Source organism: Bos grunniens, chromosome 8 (assembly GCF_055505025.1).
Source record: "Bos grunniens cultivar Pamir isolate PY7600 chromosome 8, Bosgru_T2T1.0, whole genome shotgun sequence".
NCBI lineage: Eukaryota > Metazoa > Chordata > Mammalia > Artiodactyla > Bovidae > Bos > Bos grunniens.
Genome location: NC_141172.1, coordinates 7,945,194 through 7,962,118, shown reverse-complemented (window position 1 = coordinate 7,962,118; position 16,925 = coordinate 7,945,194). Strand labels below are relative to the sequence as shown.

The following is a 16,925-nucleotide window of genomic DNA, read 5'->3' as shown; positions in this document are numbered from 1 at the left end:
TAGGATCTATGGAAGAAAGTTAAAAAGAAAACAAGGGAGAGCTCTTTAACAGAAGAGTAATTAGCACTGCATTAAACAGCCAGCTCGCCATTAGTGGAGTTATCTGGAGAGAGAACAGAAAGTGTCTGATGAGGATGTTGAAGTAGGAATGAGAAGTTACACTGGATTACTTGTGCAGCTCTGTGTTTACAATGGGAAAGCCAACGTTAGGCATTCGACACGTTATATTTCAGTACTTCTATCAGGGACACGGTGCAGAGCACCAGTGCATCCGAGCTATAGGTCGAGCATCACCTCCCACGCAACTGCCTTAGAAGGTCCCACCTCTCCAGCGAGCCAGTGTCTTCCTGCATCCCACAAGCCTGCATTCAGGTAAAGCCACTCCCTCTGACAACTCTATTTGTTCAAATCCTACTCACGCAGGAAAAGCTCAGATCAAATTACATCTCCCTCGAGACCCCCTCCACAAGAGCCCCAAGCAAAAGCAAGTCTTCCTTCCCCATTTCTATTAGCAAAAACTCCCTACAGACCATGTATTACCTATCAATGTCACATGATATAAACTAATATTAATATAAATGGATTATCTCCCCAACTAAACTACAAGCTTCTGAAGGACAGAGTGTGTCTTCCAGGGTTTATCAGTGTCCAACACAAGGCTTTCTGCTTATTTAGTGAATGTTTACAATCCCTAGGTGACCTGGCCTGCCTTCTATCTCAACCACATCTAGGGCCATCTTCCTTTCACCCTCACTGGCCTTCTTCTAATTGGCTCAGTGTACACAAGCTTCCTGGTCTACGGGCTTTCACTCGTGGGTTTTTTCCAACCTTGAAATCTTGAGGCTAAACTCATTTGTCATTTCTTAGCTTATCATTTCTCTACATGTATCTTTCCTAAACATCCAATCTAAGTCAAGTCACTCATGTTACTCTCACTCACAATACTCCTGATAGAATAAAAACATTTCCACCACCATCCAGGCTCCCTAAAATCATCCCCCAAACAATAAAGGAAACAAGAAACAAATTCTATCTTCAATGAAACTAGGAGATAATTATACATGAAACATATTACACAAACACAGAAAGCACATTCACTGAAGACAAGGAAAGGTGAGAAATGAGTGGCGCCGAGTATCCCAGAAGGTGGGGGAGAGGGGGCGCCTAAGAAACAGGAAGCGCATTCAAGTCACAACCTCTAATATACATCCTCAGAGAAACGTCTTTAAATCTAGAGATAAGACAGTTTTGACAATTCTCTATTAAAATCTTCCACCCACACAAACTGTACTTGGTTGAGAACAGAGGGACATTCCAAGAACACAGTCACTGAAGCACAAGTGGCATATTTCCCAATCACAGAACTTTAGAGAGATGAAAACTCAAGTTAATAAATTCCATAATTTCAAATTACCATATACTGAAATTGCACCAAAGAATACACTATTAATTAATCATTTGCAAATCACCTGCTTCTTCTCATCTGTCAAACACACTAGTAAATTTTAATTCACTGCCCACTTTTACTACAAGAAACTTTAAAATCTAACCAAAGAATTATATTAATCCTGATTCATTTGTGGGTTTAATAAAATACGTTTCACATGCTATGTTAACAGAGAAATACACATTCATTGTAAAAATTAGATGTGAAAATAACATCAAGGTGTACACAGAGATTAGGATAGATTATTGAAGCACTCATTCCAAGAAAATGCTTATAAATTTTTCTTTCTTTCAGTATTTTTGGTTATCGCTGGTTTTCAATTTTATGAGTCTATATATCTCTAGTTTCCCTGAATGGATTAATGTGATTAGATTTCTCTGGAAAAAATTTTTTTTTTTTTTTTTACTGAGTGTGAAATTAACTCTCCAGTTCTCTTACCCTTTCAGACCCAGAGCCATATGTCAGGCTCCAAACCAGAGGGCACATACTCAGTGTTCACAAGCAGTACAGCTCACAGCTATATTTTACTTAATCCTCACAATACTGACCAAAAACAGAAAATCAGAAGATTTCACATTAGAATCCTTCTGAAAATTCAGAAGATGTGGAAACGCTAGGCCTAAATGTGCACATGCAGCCCCTGGCTAGACCTGAACTGCTGTGCCTTCCACATGGCTGAGTTTTAAATTCCTGCTATGAAGAAAGCAATGGCACCCCACTCCAGTACTCTTACTTGGAAAATCCCATGGACGGAGGAGCCTGGTGGGCTGCAGTCCATGGGTCACTAAGAGTCGGACATGACTGAGCGACTTCACTTTCACTTTCATGCATTGGAGAAGGAAATGGCAACCCACTCCAGTGTTCTTGCCTGAAGAATCCCAGGGACAGGGGAGTCTGGTGGGCTGCCGTCTATGGGGTCACACAGAGTCGGACACGACTGAAGTGACTTAGCAGCAGCGGCAGCAGCATGAAGAAAGCAGAAGAGGGTTTTCTTCACACTCAAAGAAAACAGAGACCTACAAATTCATACCACTAAAGACAATGTTTCCAAATCTAATCCCAAGAACCTAAAATCAAGGGCCACCACAATCTGACGAGGACTACCCTACAGATTCTCCCCACCCTAGTAAAGAATACAGTCCCCTTTAATATCCCAACAAAGAATCCTAAGTATCAAATCCCAAAAAGGAATCCTAAACGCAAATGTCACCTGGAACAATTGTTGCTGTTTAGTCACTAAGTCATGTCACTAAGTCATTGTGACCCATGGATTGTAGCCAGCCAGGCCCCTCTGTCCATGGGATTTTCCAGGCAAAAATACTGCAGTGGGCTGCCATTCCCTCTCCAGGAGATCTTCTCAACCCAGAGATCAAACCCACATCTCCTGCATTGGCAGGTGGATTCTTTACCACTGAGCCAACAGTAGCTATGAAACAGAGCTTAAGGTGAAGTTCCTGTCTTCACTATAAGCAGTGGTAGGTCTACAATTCAGACTTAAAAGTTGGAAAGCCTGGGGGCTTCAAGGGGGGGAAAGAAACACAAAATACTGGTGCACCTACATTCCTGCATCAAGAATGTTAGGTCCGTCATTGCTGTGAGGTTGATCCACAGTTCTCAGATTAACCTCAATGTTAATCTGAGATTCAAGTCAGCCAGCGGGTTGAGAAAAACTAAAATTTCTAACCCATTACTATAATTACTCCCCAAACTCACTGCTTAGCAAATATTTCTTTAACTTCCTTATAGACTTAACTTCCTTATGTGCAAATTCAATTTCCAAGCATCTCCAGCTAAATACTGCCAATGTATGGGGTGCAGGCTCAATCTCTGATTGGGGAACTCAGATCCCACATACAGGGGCCAAGAGGTTTTTTAAAAAATCCTAAGAGCTTTTTCTTTACATTTGTGTTTCTTTTGCTGTCCTACATATAGGGTCATCGTTACCGTCTTTCTAAATTCCATACATTTGCGCTAATGTACTGTACTGGTGTTTCTCTTTCTGACTTAACTTCACTCTGTAAAATAGGCTCTGGGACAACCCAGAGGGGAAGAATAGAGGGGGAGGTGGGAGGGGGGTTCAGGATGGGGGGGGAGGGGGACATGCACCCGTGGCTGATTCATGTCAATGGATGGCAAAAGCCACCACAATATTGTAAAGTAATTAGCCTCCAATTAAAACAAATTAATTTTTTTTAAAAATGCTAAGAGCTTAAATTCTTTTACAACAGAATGAATGAATGAATGTGTAATAAATACTATGAAAAAAATAAAGTGAAAAAGGCAGAGAAAGCTGTAAGCAAGAAAAGCTCTTCACAACATCACCTTTTCCCACCTGTCCTCCCCCAACTACTACTCGCTTCACTTGTAGCTGTCGGTCCTGCAGGCGTGGTGACATTTTACTTTTGGCTACCTGTGTACCTCTCCCGCTTTTTGCCCTAGTGATAACCTTCCTGTCCTTCAGAAAACAGTCACCTTCTCTGTCCTCTTTTAGGAACTATCACATCCCTTAGGCCTTCTTTTTCTCAGCAAGTACTATGGCTGTGTGGCCTCCTCCTGGACTTTGAGCTACAGAGAGCAAAGAGCAGTTTCATTCTCCTCCACTTCCCCAGCACCTGACGTTAAGTAGGCATTCCACAGTGCTTGCTGGAATTTACCAAGACGTGATGAGCTTGTCCGGAGAAGGCAATGGCACCCCACTCCAGTACTCTTGCCTGGGAAATCCCATGGACGGAGGAGCCTGGTAGGCTACAGTCCATGAGGAGGCGAAAAGTGGGACATGACTGAACGACTTCACTTTCACTTTTCACTTTCATGCACTGAAGAAGGAAATGGCAACCCACTCCAGTGTTCTTGCCTGGAGAATCCCAGGGACGGGAGCCTGGTGGGCTGCCGTCTATGGGGTCACACAGAGTCGGACACGACTGAAGTGACTTAGCAGCAGCAGATGAGCTTGTCTCAATTGCTCAGTAGCTAAGTTAGCTCCTGATTTACCCTGTCCCAGGCTCTCTGTAATTCCTGACACTCACCCAAAAAGTCTTAACTATTAGACATATACAGTAATATACCTTTTAGACTAGTAATTAGAATTCCATTTAGCACCAGATTCCCTGGTGGCTCAGACAGTAAAGAATCTGCCTCCAATATTCAATCCCTAGGTCTGGAAGATCCCTGGAGAAGGGAATGGCAACCCACTCTAGTACTCTTGCCTGGAAAACTCCATGGACAGAGGAGCCTGGTGGACTATACCCCACGGGGTCACAAAGAGTCGGACATGACTGAGCGACTAACATACAAATACACAGCAACTACTCAGAATATACTTGAAACAAAAGCAAAAATGCTTCTAGAAACAAAACAAAATAGAAGCCAGGCTTCTCTCCACAGATGAGACTAGAGCCTACAGACCTAATACTGTAACTAATGTGAAGTTATGAGGGCTGCCAGGTGGCTCAGTTTGCTGTGATCCACACAGTCAAAGGCTTTGGCATAGTCAATAAAACAGAAGATGATGTTTTTCTGGAACTCTTTTGCTTTTTCAATGATCCAATGGATGTTGGCAATGTGATCTCTGGTTCCTTTGCCTTTTCTAAATCCAGCTTGAACATTTGGAAGTTCACAGTTCATGTATTACTGAAGCCTAACTTGGAGAATTTTGAGCATTACTTTACTAGCGTGTGCTGCTGCTGCTGCCACGTCACTTCAGTCGTGTCCAACTCTGTGCGACCTGTGAGATGAGTGCAATTGTGCGGTAGTTTGAGCATTCTTTGGCATTGCCTTTCTTTGGGATTGGAATGAAAACTGACCTTTTCCAGTCCTATGGCCACTGCTGAGTTTTGCAAATTTGCTGGCATATTGAGTGCAGCACTTTCACAGCATCATCTTTCAGGATCTGAAATAGCTCAACTGGAATTCCATCACCTCCACTAGTTTTGTTCGTAGTGATGCTTCCTAAGGCCCACCTGACTTCCCATTCCAGGATGTCTGGCTCCAGATGAGTGATCACACCATCGTGATTATCAACCCTAAATATTCGTTGAAAGGATTGATGCTGAAGCTTCAGTACTTTGGCCACCTGATGTGAAGAGCCAACTCATTGGAAAACATCCTGATGCTGGGAAAGATTGAAGGTAGGAGGAGAAGGGGACGACAGAGGATGAGATGATTGGATGGCATCACAGACTCCATGGACATGAACTCGGGCAAAGTCCGGGAGAGGGTGAGGGACAGGGAAGCTTGGTGTGCTGTTCACGGGGTCAAGAAGAGTCGGACAGGACTTGGCAACTGAACAACAACAACAGAGGAAACCCTGAGTGGGATATAACATAGCTCACAAGACACTCCAAGTCACTTCTGTTTCCTTACAGCTCATCAGCAAGATTCGTTACAAGCTTTGGGTGGGTATCTAGGTGATAAGCCTCGCATCTGCTCTGTCTTAGCTGGTGGAGCTGAAAAGGATCCAGGGTCAGCACTTAAAGGATCACTGACCTGCCCTGTGAGAGCCAGGAAGCAGTGGGATCAGTATTTCAGACTACAGTGGACCAAGGAATGAATAAGAAGTGTAATCAAGACACAGAGTACTATATATTTGAAATTTGCTAAAAGAATAGATCTTAAAAGTTCTCATCTCACACACACACATGCAAAATTGTAACTATGTGTGGTGATGGATGTAGTTTTAACGACTTACTGTGGTGATCAATTTGCAATATATACAAACATCAAATCACGATGAAACTTAATATAATGTTCTGAAACTTAATATAATGGTAAAAATCAATTACATCTCACTTTTTAAAAAGAGGAGTTATGTGCTTCCCAGAAGGCACAGTAGAGAATCGACCTACCAATGCAGGAGACACAAGAGATTCGAGTTTGATCCCTGAGTCAGAAATAGCAAACCACTCCAGTATTCTTGCCTGGGAAATCCCACGGACAGAGGAGCCTGGTGGGCTACAATCCATGGGATCCCAAGAGTCAGACATGACTTAGCTACTAAACAACTGAGAACTGAAAAGGAAACATTTGGTCTTAAGATATTTATTAAAATGGACCCCTGAGACTTTTTCTGACAATGGTGATTCAAAATAAAAAAATGCAAGTGATCTTTTTCCTTGTCCTCAGTCGTGTTTTCACAATCCCATGGACTGTAGCCCACCAGGCTCCTCTGTCCATGGAATTTTCCAGGCAAGAATACTGGAGTAGGTGGCCATTCCCTTCTCCAGGGGATCTTCCTGACCCAGGCATTGAACCCAGGTCTCCTGCGTTGCAGGCGGACTCCTTCCCATCTGAGCCACCAAGCTGTCTGCTATAGGATCAGTGCTCGACGTAAGTCCAAAACTCTAGCCGTGACAGAATAACTGGCTCTACCTTTCATGCCATAGACAAGAAAACTGCACAAAAGACGCGGAGCAAATGTTTTCAGACAATGGATAAGAGGCAGTGTGGGGGAATAACTCAGAGAGAAGGACAGCAAGTGAGCTGGGCCCTACAGCTGCCCAGGCTTCCTACCTACAGATGCTTGGGACACCAAGAGGAAACCCAAGGCAGGACATGGTGGCCTGAGCGGAGATGGTGGAGACTGAAGAGCTAAGGCAGTGGGAATTTGCTGGCCAGAGAAAAGGAAGCAACCCAGAGGAAGAATTCTAGAAATCTGCAAGGAGTTTCCTTCCATGTTTGACTCAGTGCTGAACGGCACATACAGAAGGTAAGGCCCCAAAGGGCCATAAAACCATCCAGGAAATAACTACTGTGGGAGAAGCTGCTGTACACTGAACAGTCTTCAGGGCTCAGAGAAGAGGTACAACCAGCCACAATGGAAAGATCTTCTTGAACACCAGGAGGCATTGGGTTTAGAGCCCAGAAAGGTCAGTTGAGGAGTAGTGCTGCTGCTGCTAAGTCGCTTCAGTCGTGTCCGACTCTGTGCGACCCCATAGACGGCAGCCCACCAGGCTCCCCCGTCCCTGGGATTTTCCAGGCAAGAACACTGGAGTGGGTTGCCATTTCCTTCTCCAATGCATGAAAGTGAAAAGTGAAAGTGAAGTCGCTCAGTCGTGTCCGACTCTTAGCGACCCCATGGACTGCAGCCTACCAGGCTCCTCCGTCCATGGGATTTTCCAGGCAAGAGTACTGGAGTGGGGTGCCATTGCCTTCTCCAGGAGTAGTGTGCTACACTTGCCCTACAATAAGGACTCTTCTGGCCCTGATCTAACAAAGCTCAACAGCAAGCCAAGATCCAACTGATCCAGGGGTAAATAACTCACAAGGAGTTTCCTAGGTCTTGCTCACACCAACGAGAAGTGGGGCAATACCCTCATTCAATTTGGACTGTTCGGACATGGAATCATGTAGACACAAGCTTCACAGAGTTTTTTCTTATGGAATGATAACTGAGCACCAAGCCCTACATTAAGTACTTTATTTTCATCACAGCAATCCTATGAGACATCCTCATGTTACATCTGAGTTACTCAGCATTCAGAAATTAACACAGCCAGTGGAAATGGAATTAAGATTCACACTGGTGTCTGCCTGCTTCAAAGCACACATTCAAGCTTCTGGTGGCAAATTCAAGGCACTCAACCAGCCACTTTCCCAGGTCAAGCACACGGTGAACATCACTAACGAACCACAACACTCCTGTTCTTCATTAAAAGAAACTTCATGCAGGGCACCCTCAGAGGGAAGTGCTGAAGACATCATTAAATATTAAAATAATGCTAAATGCCAGAGAATAAAGCAATAAGAAATACGATATTTGGCTATAACTTAGAAAATTACAAAAGTAAACGTCACAGGATGAATAGAGTACTTTCACCGTAAGCTTTCAAGTCAAATTTGAAACTGTATTTCAATCAAGTTTAATTACAGTATTAATATTCATCTCTTCTCCCAAAACTAACTTGACTTTAACTGCTACATGTCACAGATACAAATAGTCTACCCCCCCTTTTTTTTTTTCACTAAAAGTAAAGCCTGAAATTCAAAGGAAAAAAAGACACCTATTCTTCAGTGTACAATTATGTAGCCTTTTGCTTTTTTTGGAAGCAGGAATTGTGTTTGTTTACCTCATAACATTTCCCAAAAGAAATGCTTTATGTCACCCAAAATAAACCACGCTTCCATCATTTCCATGCTTGTCACTGTTGATTTTAATAGGCAAAGGAATAATAGGGAAGGTAAAATGAATTAACAAAAGCCTTGATCTTGAAGAAAAGGGTGAGGATGTGGAAGCTGGAACAGGATTAAGAATTAAAGCATAAGTTGAGGCCACCAGCATGCAGTGCTAACACTTCACAGCCTAAGAAGGAAGCTGTATGGGCCTTCCCCGGTGGTCCAGCGGTTAAGACTTTGTGCTTCCAATGCAGGGGGTGTGGGGTCCGATCCCTGGTTGGGAGACTATGATCCCACATGTCGCACAGCACAGCTCAAGAAAAGAAGCTGTAGACATAGATATTTTGAGGAATCAAATATGCCTGGACCAGCAAAAGCCAGAAATCCCATTAGACAGCAAGAACTCCTTAAACCACATGCATCAGCACAGTAACCCGGGTTTCTTGAACTAGCCAACTGGTAAATAGCAGGAGAAATTGGCTCTCAACTGGCAGCTAAAGGAAGATTGGATGAGGAGTTAAGTACTAATAAATGGCAGAGAAGGGAGAGTTCAGTTAAACCTTGGCATTTTCTTAAGAGTTACCAATGCTATTGTCTTTTAAAAATGCAACAGTTTTTAAGATCTAATATATTGTACATATCTATGTAGTTTTAACAGTTTTATGGACATCATAATTTATATACCATAAAGTCATCCATTCTAAGGGAGCAATTCACTGACTTTTAGGAAAGGTACAGGGTTGTGAGCCCCCCACCCCAATCTACTTTAAGAACAACTCTGTCACTCTGGAAAGTTTCCTCAAGCCTGGCTGTACTCAATCCCAAGTCCTTTGCCCAGCCCTTAGCAACCACTTAACAACTATATCTGCTTTCAGTCCTTCTTTTGTGAACATTTCATATAAATGAAATTATACAATATGTGGTCTTTTGCATCCAGTATCTATCACTCAGGCGTGATTTTGTTCATTTGTTTGTTGGGGGCGCTGTGCAGCAGCAGCATTTTACTTCCCTGACCAAGGATTGAACCCGTGCCCCTGCAGTGGAAGCAGAGTCCTGACCGCTAGACCACCAGGGAACTCCCAAACTCGGGCATGCTGTGAGGTTCATCATTTATCAGTTCCCTGTTCATTTTTATTCCTGGCAGTGGACAGGCATTTCAGATTGTTTCCAGTTTAGGGCTACGATGAACAGAGCCGCTATGAACATTCAAGAACAAGTCTTTGTACAGACGTTTACTTTCATTTCTACAAATCTATGCAAGTATAGACACCTAACCAAAGAACTGCTGCCCTGTAGGGTAAGTGTGTATCTGTCTTTACAGGAAAGAATCACGCCTTTTTCCTAAGTGTGTGCAGCAGGTTACATGCCCACCAGCAGCAAGTCAGAGCCACAGGTGCCCCACACCTTCGCCATCTCTTAGCAGTGTCTGCTTCACATTTACAGCTGTTCAAGTGGATGTGATGTGGCATCTTGCTGATATTAATTTGTATGTCCACAATGACCAAAGAGGTTGACAGTCTTAACATGTGTTTATATTTCACTCAAAAGAACAGAAGAATTCTCACAATCCAGTCTCTCTCCCTATTTTTAGACTCGTCTAAGAAATGACAAACTCCTGGTCAAATGCACACGGTTGCCTTTTCATTCATGCTTATTCCTCTGGACCATTTCTAATTATTACTTCGTTCACTGCTTTTACCTCTTTAACCACTTTTGATTTTCTTCATAGGTTTTGTGGAGACATTAATTTTTCTCTTTCTTGGACACCTAAGAGTAAAACTGCTGGGTCATATGCTCAGCATCAATTTAACTTCATATTTGCTATTTGTTTTATGACCCATACGTGCAAAACTGCCCATCTGAAATTTAGGTCTGTCTTTTTTGGATCAAGCTCAGTATGTAAAAATTTTAGTAAATTTTATTTAATTTCTAATGTCCACACTGAATGATTCAAAACATACACGGGAGTCATTGGGCCCAAGTCATCCTTACTGCATTAAGCCTTGAGCGTCTAACTATTCCAGGCTTATAACTGGATGGCACCAAGGACTTCAGAGCTGAAATCCCTAAGAAGCTTGCAATATAGTTGATAAGATAACAGATCATATGGAAGATGCTGTCTCTATGGCATGATGTTGTAGACACTAGCAAGTAGAAACCCTTCATTCAGTTTTCATTCTGCCCTGCTTTAGCTTTGTGATCCCAGTGGTCACTTAACCTCATCAAACCTCTCTGCTACTTCAGGAACCAGGCAATCACCCACATAATCTGCTTCAGGCCACCGGGCAATATCCTATGTGGTATGGAAAGAACGTGGCTTGGGAACTAGACAGACGAGGGTTCAGATCTAGATTCAATACAGGTTTGTGCTCTTATCAGGTCCACACTGCATTCCACATATTATTTTCTTTAATCTCCACAACAACCCTAAAGAATAGGTTCCATTATCCTCATTTTACAAGTGAGGAAACAGGCTCAGCAAGATCAAGCTGCTTGCTCAAGTCAACAATTAAATTAAAGATTCAAACCAAGGCAGAAGCAATATTCCACTGAAGTGACACAATCAAAAACATGTAGGTCACGTGAGATCAATCCTGAATCTTCTTTCATGGCTCAACCTTCTCTGCATTGTTTTTTCAAGGCTTTGTTTCTGTTCTTCTCTCCTTCATGAAGTCTGGTTTCCTTAATAGGCAAACAAACCTTAAGGAAATATGTTGTAGTCCCAGGAGACTAAGTTGCACATTTGCAAGGGGGTGCAGGTACAGAAGACTTGTCAAGCCTACCTAACAAACAGGCAAATACAGCACTTTTTGTACAACACAGAGTGGGGTAGAAGGATGACTCACAACATGGGAAATGGCTTGGAAAGAACACACGTACATCCTTTGGTTATCTCATATTCCAAGATATAACCAACTAACTCTTAAGAAGCAGTATGGCTTCAGAATTTAGGGTATTCTTAACTGAACTAAACTGTCTTAAAGAAAGCAGTGGCAATCTTAGAATGCATTAGTTTGAAGGACAAAGAAAAAAGCACTGGAAGCTTCTGAATGCAAATTTAGACTCCTGGAAATAAAACCGTAAATGAGGATATGAACTGAAGTTTAAAACTCACTCTGCACACACCAGGAAGAGGAACTGTGTACAGGAGGGATGCCTGCACGTTACTTTTGTTCACTCACCTCCATACGTAAGTGTGTCAGCAACACAGGACAACACGTCCACGTATTAACCGGTATTTCTGTTTCCCAGAGAGCTGAGAGAGAGACCTGCCTAAGAAATGTGCTTGTGTAAAACTGCTGAAACTGCCAAAAATTTTTTAAGCATTCTACAAGTTTAAGTCAGTATTTCTTCATACCTTTCATTGTTTACAGTGGTAAAGAGACTGGGCTCAGGAATCAAATTGCTTGATTTTGAATCCCGACTGCACGGTGTACTACATGACTTGAGAAACTTAGCCAACCAGTCTGTGCTCCAGTTTGCCTTATCTGTAAAACGCAGACAGTAAGAGAACCGATGTCAGGGATCGCTATGGGGATTAGAACAGGACCTGGCACAGAATAAGTACCAAGTGAAGAGGGGATATTGTGTATGGATTTCCTAAAATCTCAACAGAGAGATTGCAAAAGCAGGAGATGATGAATGCCTTTTGGCTACGGAGGCAAGATGGTGCAAAGGTCTTATTCTTCTCCTCGGTGAACTAGTTTGGAAAAAACTCCAGAGTAAGAGCTGGTCCAGAGGCGATAAGGCACTAAGTGCCCAGTTTTAAGATCTTCCATCTATCAAAAATTCACTTGCAATAGTATGATTTTTTTTTTCCAGGGCGGAGGGCTGTCAAGACACATCCCCCCAAGATGGCTCATTGTACTTTGCTGTATTATTCGAATCTCTCGCTCATTAAAAATAGATGGTAAAGTTTGTTGGCATTTTTTAATATCATCTCTTCCTGTTCCCTCTCTCTTTTGGGTAACAACTGAATCCCCACTGATGTTCATAAACCTGTTTCCTATCTAAAATACCCTTGTGTCTTGGGACATTATGAGCACAGTTATATCATGCTTATCAGAAGGCATAAGAGAATTACAGAAATTAAAGATGAAAACACAAGGTTCCCAGAATTCCTTGAATATGCTTCCTTCTAACAGGCACTACATCGTATGAACTGTTTACAGGTACACCAGTAGCCAGAGGCCTCCACCCTGGCCTCCACCCAGCTCCTTCATCTTCTCATCTCAACGCTTAAATTTAGCCCTTTCAGATTGTAGGTATCCAATGAATGTCTACTGAAATGACAGACTAGGAGTTAGGTTAACCATCACTATATCCTGTCTAAAATAAAATCTCTCCTGATAAATAATCCCTCTCCAGGGATTCCCTGGTGGCTCAGATGGTAAAGAGTCTGTCTGCAATGCAGGAGATCTGAGTTCAATCTCTGGGTCAGGAAGATCCCCTGGAGCAGGAAACGGCAACCCACTCCAGTATTCTTGCCTGGAAAATCCCATAGACGGAGGAGCCTGGCGGGCTACAGTTCAGTGTCGCGAGGAGTCGGACATGACTGAGCGACTTCACTTTTACTCTTCAAAGCCTCCCCTCACATCTCCAGATACTACTTTTCCTATGTATATTCTCTGTCAATGTTTTGTCCTTCCTTTACTGTTACACATTAGACTCTAAACTATCAGTTTCCTTAAGAAACCATGATCTAAAAATGTAAACGAGCCAGAAAATGTTAATTCTTCCCACTGAATTTCAGGTAACAGTTATCTAGAGAGTAACTAAGACAGAAGGCTCAGAGACAAAGATCTTTGGAGGAAATTAATAGAATCATATAGCTAAAGATCTGAAAGGGAAAAACTTAAGAATATGCTGAAGACAGAATTGGGGCTTCCCTGGTGGCTCAGGGGTAAAAGAATCCACCTGCAATGCAGGAGACTTGGGTTTGATCCCTAGGTCAGAAGATCCCCTGGAGAAGGAAATGGAACTCACTCCATGGACAGAGGAGCCTAGCGGGCTACAGTCCATAGGATCACAAGAATTGGACACAACTTAGCGACTAAATCACCAAAGACAGAGTTTAAAAGTAAACAAAACCACAGGAAAAATAAAAAGCTTACTCAAGAGAGTCATGGTTTAAAATGTGGTACAATCTGATGCAACTGACTGAATTTAAGAAAAAGAGAAATTTGTTTTAACTTTATGCTAGAACAACCCCATCAAACAGCCTATGAACCAGTTGTGATAACAATCCCAGAGAAAGACAGGAAATCTAACACATCATTTGGTCTAGCACTGAGACAGAGGGATAGACGGACAGATGGATGGGCAGAGAAGCCAGTGAAAGATGGATGGATACACACACATATATATATGTATATAATAATGTCAACTTATGAATAAAGCAAGTGGGCTCTAAGAGGACATAACATAGAAAGGGGGAAGGACAGGATCTCTTCTTGGTAAACAAGGAATGAAGAGACAACGTTGAAAGTACAAGTTAATATATTCTGTAAAAACACCAGAGAAATGACTATGAAAGGGTGAAAGTGTTAGTCACTCAGTTGTGTCCAACTCTTTGCAACCCCATGGACTGTAGCCCACCAGGCTCCTTGTGCATGCAATTCACCAGGCAAGAATACTGGAGTGAAGGAAATACTTCACTCCTGAAGTATTTCCTGAAATACTGAAGGAAATGGCTATTTCCTTCTTCAGGGGATCCTCCCGACCCAAGGACTGAACCCAGGTCTCCTGCATTGCAGGCAGATTCTTTGGGCATACGCCCAAGGTGGGGCTCAAACCCATGACCCTGGGATTAAGAGTCCCATGCTCTACCTATTGAGCTAGCCAGGCAGCCTGAAATGATGGTAGAAGAAATTAAATATAAAAATCAAACAGTAGGAGAAGAGGTAAAAAGCTGGTACATCTTAAGCTAAAATCTTCTTCAGACAGTCAATGAATATATGCCTAAGATTAATAAATCTAGGTATACCCATACCTGGAATAGTCTTCAAAAATTTTTTTGATCATGTACCCCCCAAAAAAGACACTTACTCCTTGGAAGGAAGGTTATGTCCAACCTAGATAGCATATTCAAAAGCAGAGACACTACTTTGCCAACAAAGGTTCGTCTAGTCAAGGCTATGGTTTTTCCTGTGGTCATGTATGGATGTGAGAGTTGGACTGTGAAGAAGGCTGAGCGCCGAAGAATTGATGCTTTTGAACTGTGGTGTTGGAGAAGACTCTTGAGAGTCCCTTGGACTGCAAGGAGATCCAACCAGTTCATTCTGAAGGAGATCAGCCCTGGGATTTCTTTGGAAGGAATGATGCTAAAGCTCAAACTCCAGTTCTCTGGCCATCTCATGCAAAGAGTTGACTCATTGGAGAAGACTCTGATGCTGGGAGAGATTGGGGTAGGAGGAGAAGGGGACGACAGAGGATGAGATGACTGGATGGCATCACTGACTCAATGGACATGAGTCTCAGTGAACTCCAGGAGTTGGTGATGGACAGGGAGGCCTGGCATGCTGCGATTCATGGGGTCGCAAAGAGTCGGACACGACTGAGCCACTGAACTGAACCCCCCAAAAAAACCTCCTTGTATATTTGAATTGTCATATAAAGTTATTCAAAAATGGATTTAAATAGTTGCAAAGAATTCCTGAATTTTTATATTTTTAAATAGAATTTCCTAAATTTATTCACTGGAATCCAACTACCATAAATTTATATAAATTTAAATAATGATATTTTATTGTTGATACAATCCACTGTTTTTTAAATGAAAAAACTTTTCTTTAATAGCCAATAATTTCATACCTTTACTTCTTTCCCGTCAAGTCACCCAGTGATATGACGTCATCTACCCAACATCTGAACTGACTTGAAAATTTGAAGGCAATGAAAAAGAAACACTTGGTCTCCAAATTCCATTCTACTGATAGTTTGCACAAAACATTTTATCCTAATATAAAGTCTTCTGTTAACCCTCTATCATGTGTTTCTGCAAAAATATCTATATAAATTAAAACTTTAAATTTCTCTGGTTACTCTTCTGCATTGAGCTATCAATACAATTATTAGTAGCACATAATTGACTAGAACAAAATAAATATATTACAAATTTTGATAAACACAATAAAGTAAAAACTGTAATGGAAAAGCATCTTATAATGAAACAAGTCCATGGATTACTATAACTTACTACTGAAATGAGTTGGCACTGAGCATTAATGGTACTCCTATTTTCTTTTGTACAGAAGTAAAGCACTGAAAGGGCTTCCCAGATGGCGCCAGTGGTATAGAAGCTGCCTGCCAGTGCAGGAGAAAACAAGAGACGAGGGTTTGCTTGCTGGGTCGGAAGATCCCCTGGAGTAGGAAATGGCAACCCACTCCTGCATTTTTGCCTGGGAAATCCCATAGACAGAGGAGCCTGGCAGGCTACAGTCCATGGGGTCAGAGTCGGAAGAGACTGAGCACAGACGCAAAGCACTGAAAATCCTGCTAAAATATGCAAGAGGACTGAATTGGAAGGAGGTTTGTTACAGTAACGTCACTCAAATCTTCACACTCCTGCCATGGTACACAGCAAAAAAAAAAAAAAAAACACCAGAATGATCTAATATCAAATATTATTTTTAAGGATCTATAAGCTAATGAATCGATTAGGTCTCCTGAAAGCAAAAACTGGACTGGCAAAAGGAACTGTAAGCCAGGTCACAGAGCATTCATTTTCTCAGTTTCCTGGATAGAGGCCAAAGACTTTACCATAACCTCTCAAGTTAATCACACCTGCTATTGTTTCACTTATTGGAACTTTGCTTAACCTCTAAAACTCAGAAAGGATGGAAACAAATCAAATCTTGTTAACTTCATTATACCTCTGACAAAAGAATACTATTTGGCAAAATTATTTCATCTTACAATGTGCTTTCAATACATTTTCATCAAAACACTGAAGCTACACATTTAGCTGATTCAATTTATGGAAAAGTCTGCACTATAACTAGAATGGGACTTAATTATTAAATCAGTATCCTACATATCTTATCAAATCTTGATTATCTTATTATCATTAATCAAGTAAGTCAAACACATTCTCCATACAAAACAACCTGACTTCATTTTTAAATTCTAATAAAAGTGTTAACATTCATTTCAAGGAGGCCTATATTACAGAATACATTTTGTAAGATAGATTACTGAAAGTAATTAAACAAGTATTTAAATTATATACATCTAGTAATTTAAAACAGATAAAAGATGGATCAATATGTTGCTTCTCATTAACTTATCTTTAATAATAAAATTTAATGTGTAACTAAACTAGAAATTATTTACAAAACAAGGAGTATGATGAAGAAATGGTATTCCG

General features: G+C 41.6%; 1 protein-coding gene and 1 non-coding gene across 8 annotated transcripts in view; both read right to left on the bottom strand.

The window, feature by feature from the left end:
• KIF13B (kinesin family member 13B) overlaps positions 1-16,925 on the bottom strand; it is a 209,474-nt gene that overhangs the window by 140,023 nt on the left and 52,526 nt on the right. The window lies entirely within an intron of this gene.
• TRNAK-CUU (transfer RNA lysine (anticodon CUU)) lies at positions 14,332-14,404 on the bottom strand. Its single transcript has one exon. It is a non-coding gene; the product is annotated as a tRNA-Lys (tRNA).